At 50.2% G+C, this 5,499-nt stretch overlaps 1 non-coding gene across 1 annotated transcript; it reads left to right on the plus strand.

Moving 5' to 3' along the window:
• The first annotated feature begins 4,255 nt into the window (after window positions 1-4,255).
• Window positions 4,256-4,362, plus strand: LOC138448192 (U6 spliceosomal RNA). Its single transcript, XR_011260039.1, has one exon. It is a non-coding gene; the product is annotated as a U6 spliceosomal RNA (small nuclear RNA).
• The last annotated feature ends 1,137 nt before the right edge of the window (window positions 4,363-5,499 follow it).

Here is a 5,499-nt window from a genome sequence, read left to right on the forward strand (position 1 = left end):
AAAACCTATTTAAAGCGCCTCCATCCCGAATTCAGCGCTCCACATTCTGATGAAAGCATGCACTTATCTTCTCCTGGACTCTTGATCCGGCACGTTTACCACAAGGGCAGCTCCAGACATTGGACCTGCACAGAACATATTCTGCTGCACTAGACCAGCAAGGAATGATTGATAACGGACGTAGAGAAATCTAGATACATGTCTGTTTAGAACTAATTGAAAATCATGACGAAACCTTCATTATGTAAACTATGTTAATTCTCCTCTTGGAGGGGAGGCTGGCTCGCCTGCAGTTGGGGCAATTAACCATATTGAAAGGACTTGCATGCTCAGAATTATTGCTCTCTGCCTGCATGGGCAACATACAATAATCTTTGAACAGGTCACTAATTTAAATCCTAAGGGTCACAATACGGAGAAACTGCTGATAGAATGTATTGTGCTCTTTTTTTAGAAAGCCATCCAAAGAAGCCAGTGCCCATCGGTCTGCACTGTAGTTAACTGTCTTAAGGCAGCTTCTTAGATCCACACAATTTCCGGAATGGGGCACTCCACATTCAGGGGAGGAAACATAAAGAGGTTAAATAACCAGCATGTGTTTAGCATCCGCTCTCTCATTACAGGTCAAGTGCAACATAACAGATGCACCAACAGAACAGGAACTACAGAGGTAAGTGATTGCTGGGAATGACTGCTTGGCATCATACACCCATCGGATTGCTTACTGAGCTGCTATCAATCACCAGCACCATAAGCAAACCACCGAGGAATACACAGCACCCTGACAGATCTAGTACAGGCGGACACTGATATTATTTAGGAATTTAAGAAAAACATTATATTAACAGAACTGCATGGTACTATTATGCTACCTCAATGTGAACATTATTCCTGAGGGCCTAATGCTAAGAAATAGACTTACAATTATTTTCTTTGAAGGTCAATAATTTATTAATCCACTTAGTAAAAAAACAGATGTTCGAGGGATAGGCCTATTTTACTAGTCAAAACTATCATAACGTATTTTATGTATTTATTTATTCATATACAGAAGCAACAATGCTCTTTTGATCACAAAAGAACATACAATAGATAGGAAATCAGATTTTATGGGAAGCAGTGAGCTTCTTACAATGGAGTGACTAGCGGCGAGGGAGAAATGTTAGCCTGCAGGCAGATGAGAGGTAAGTTAAGAGGGCAACTCAAAGGTGAGGAGGTAGGCTTTTAGTTTGTGTTTGAAAAAATACATGTAGACTGTTTCTCGGATCTCCCAGGGAAGAGAATTTCATGCAATTGGAGCAAAAAGTGATAAAGAGGGGGGCGTGGCCTGGAGCGCCATCAATGTGGTCGCTCCGCTGAAGCCGCCCGTGGGTTGCCCGCTACCACAGCGAAATTCATGCGGTTCCCCTAACTAAAACGGATTATCAACACCAGCTATGAGGATCGGAACCGGTGGGGCTTAAACATGGCAAAAATGAAGAGCTAGTGCAGAAACACTGCACCCGAAATCGCCGTCCAAAACCCAGCACTCTGCTCCACCCAAGAAAAACAAGATGGCGGGTGCGTATCTGATTCCATACGCAGCTGGGAAACAGAGGCGAACCGCACAATGACATGCGAACTGGTGGGGATGAGGGCCCAGATACGAGGTCCAAACTGAATCCAGACGGAGGAGGCGGCCAGGAAAGCCAGCCCAGTGCCTGAGCGTGACACACAGCGGTGGAGGCCGCGGCGGGACTGCGCCCGTAAGCCGGGCCCACCCGGTGCTGGGTAACAGCGTGCAGAGCCCAGCCCCGGAGGAGGGGAAATAGCCAAGCCGGCTGGATCGTGGCACTGGGGGGGACCCCATCGCAGCGTGAGCTCCAGCTGAGTCAAGCTCCCGCTTCTGGAGAGGCCCAATCGGGGGCTCCAGCTGCAGAAAACGACTCACCTACACTCATAAGGACCCCTGGCTGCACAACTCATCTGCTTAAATAACCGAACAACCCCTACATAAAACCCCTCTGAGATCTGTCTCCCGTATACTTCCTGGGGCGCCCCAGCCCACACCCCTTCTCGACAACACTGGTTTTCTCAGGGAAGCTGGTCCTCCACCTCCGGGCACAGACGGGCTTTGCCTCGGACCCGCGGAGCCCACTGCTCTAGAAAATCACGGAGACCGCTGCCCACAAGATCTTCACCACGTTCTCAGAACCCCTCAAGGGAACCTCGACGCCTCTGGGTACGTCGACCCCACTCGACCGCCATGTCTAAACAAGCAAAGACCAGCAAAAACCCAGATATAGCCACCATGTTCTCGCCAGCAGACAAGGGTTAGAAACAGGACCCTTCCAGTCTTACCCCACAGAAATCCCATGAAGGAAAAGAAGCTCTCGCCACCAGAGGAGACTTAGTGGCTTTTATGGCAGGCATCAAGACTGAATTCCGCTCATGCTTGTCAGAACTCACCACCAAAGTTGAACAGACTGACCAACGGGTGACTGAGGTGGAGCAGAGACTGGGAGAGATTGAGTACCACTCGCAAGAACACATAATCACACTGGAGAAAGTCCAGCGATCGATCAGAGCCCTACAAGAGTAGAGTTCAAGCAAGAGGACCTTGAAAATAGGGCCCACCGTAACAACCTCCGGATCCGAGGGATCCCATCCTCCATACCCGATAAAAACCTGGCGGAATACGTTGGGGACTTCTTTCAGTCGTTGCTCCCACAGCTGGATAAATCCCAGCTTTTGTTGGACCGCACCCATAGACTACGCCCACGCCAGGGAATAGACTCGGATCTCCCCCCAGATGTCATTACGAGGGTCCACTTCTTCACTACTAAAGAGGCATCTCAGCTATTAGCCGTACTGGGGATGATCTCTCTTTTCAAGGCTCATCACTCCAGATTTACCAAGACCTCTCAATGCTTACTCTCCAGAAGAGAAGGGCGCTCCGGCCCCTGGCACTCTTCCTCCGAGACGAAAGGGTATGATACAGAAGGCTATTTGCAACGGCCCTGCAGTTCTCATACAAGGGTGCAGTGCGACGAATCAGCCACCTAGAAGACACTAGCAAAATAATGCACCCAACCTCGCCCAAAGAATCCGCCTCACCAGACTAAGAGGTAACCGAGTCCCCGGAGTCAGCCCCTTTCTCGAAGCCCAGTCGACCGCAATGGTCAAAGGTGCAGTGGAGCAACAGGAAGAGATAATTGAGGACCGACACGCACCCGGTAGGCTCCCATCAAACATACCCACCGACCATCTGGCCCTGCCCCGTGGAGAACCATCACCTCTAGTGTAAGGAACTTGCACTGCTACCTATGGCGGCAGGCTATATCCACGGCTCATGCCCACTCCTAGGAACGTCCCAAACCTGAGTCCTTGGAAACTCACAATACCGAGTTATTTGTTGGCCCTGTTGGCCAAGGGTGCGTCCACACACACAATGTCGGCCCACCCGCTAGTTAAAGTTACGGCCTCCCGTTGGGGGCTTGTGTTAAAATCCCAAGAGCAGGTTGACCCTCTCTTAGCTCTCACCAGGGATGCCGGTTGACCCGCTCACCATAGACCACCCCCAAAACCGGATGGCAGAGGAAGACCTGGCCCCAGACCACCAAAACCTAAAACTCCTCTCCCTCAACGTCAATGGGCTGAACTCACCCGCCAAACGGAAAACCATCCTGCAGAAACTCCAGGATGAGGAGGCCGCGGTGGCTATGCTCCAAGAGACTCACCTGTTACGGGCGGATGTCGGGCGGCTCCACTCCTGGCTATATCCACTCCAATTCTTTGCCTCAGGGGAAACAAAAAAGGGAGGCACCACAATCCGCTTTAGGAAAGACCTACGTCCCCAAATTCTAGACACAAAATCATGCCCAGAAGGCCATTTCATGGCAGTCAAATCTTCATCTCGGTGTATGCCCCCAACTCTGGCAAATCAAACTTCTACGACTCATTAAGCTCCTCTCTCTCACGCTTCACAGAAGGCCAGACAATAATAGGAGGGGACTTCAACGGAGTACCAGACCCGATAAGAGATAAATCACTCCCCGCAACCCCGAACGACTTCGCTCAGGCGCTGAGCCTTCTACACTTATTCAGATCCCTGGAGGTAGTGGACTCCTGGCGGGTCCTTCACCCCACTGAAATAGACTACTTCTTTTACTTTTATGTCCACCGTACCTTCTCAAAGATTGACCTCCTCCTGGCGTCCCCACAAACTCTTGCTTTCATCGAGGAGGTGTCCATCGGCTCAAGAATCCTATCCGACGTGCTCGCTTCGGCAGCACATATACTAAAATTGGAACGATACAGAGAAGATTAGCATGGCCCCTGCGCAAGGATGACACGTAAATTCGTGAAGCGTTCCATAAAAAAAAAAAAAATAAATAAAAAAATAAAAGAATCCTATCCGACCACGCCCCAGTGATCATGGAGATCCAGGCTCAAAACCCCAAATCTAATTCCCCACGCAAATGGTCGTTAAATGATCCAATCCTCAATGACATGTCGACAAGAGACAGAATCACAACCGCGATCAAGAACTTCCTTGAAGAAAATCCAGCCTCCGACACCTCCCCGGCGAATAACTGGGATGCCATACAGGCAGTACTCAGAGGTGTCCTGATCGCACAGGGGGTGGCCTATCACCGGAACAGGTGGCAGACCCGGACGGCCTTGGAAGAAGAACTTAAAGCGGCAGAGGAAACCCATAAGAAAAAAAGGTTGGTCCCCCAAAACGCAGCGTGCCTTGTGTATGGCCAGGAAAAAACTAGAAGCCCACTATGCGGAACAGACCGCGCACCTAATGGCCAAGGCCAATCAATCTTATTATGCAAAGAACAACAAGGCAAACAAAATCCTGGTAGCCAAACCGGCCAAAATAAAATGAACTAACACCATCTCCGGCCTGCGCGACTCTCAGGGAGTCGTCCAATACTCAGAATCTAAAAAACAGCAACTGGCGGTAGCCCACTTGACCCAGGTCATGACAGCTACTCCGTGAAACCAGGTTAAACAAGAGGAATACCTCCAAAGCGCGGCGTTGCCCCAACTCTCCAACTCAGCAAGGGAATCCCTGGAGGCATCAATCACAAAGGAAGAGGTCGAAGAAGCCATCAAGTCTCTCAAAACTCGAGCCCCAGGCCCGGACGGATTCTTGTCGAGGTAGTACAAACTATTCAGACCCCAGCTGATTCCCCCCTTGGTAACACTTTTCAACTTCTTCAGAGAAACAGGGTCAGTGACCGCCTCGATGCAGGAATCAACCACCATTCTCCTGCCCAAGCCAGGGAAAGACCCAAGAGACCTGGCCTCCTACAGACCGATAGCACTACTGAACATAGATGCAAACCTGTATTCCAAAATACCTGTGAATCGCCTGGGCCACATCCTGCCGGAGATAATCCAGCCGGATCAGGCAGGCTTCATCCTAAACCCGACAGCAGGGGACAATATCCAGAGGACCTTAAACCTGGTGGACCTTGCTGCCCGAAACTCCAAAAAACTAGTGCT

Source organism: Ambystoma mexicanum, chromosome 3q, assembly GCF_040938575.1.
Source record: "Ambystoma mexicanum isolate Mex_15411 chromosome 3q, UKY_AmexF1_1, whole genome shotgun sequence".
Lineage (NCBI taxonomy): Eukaryota > Metazoa > Chordata > Amphibia > Caudata > Ambystomatidae > Ambystoma > Ambystoma mexicanum.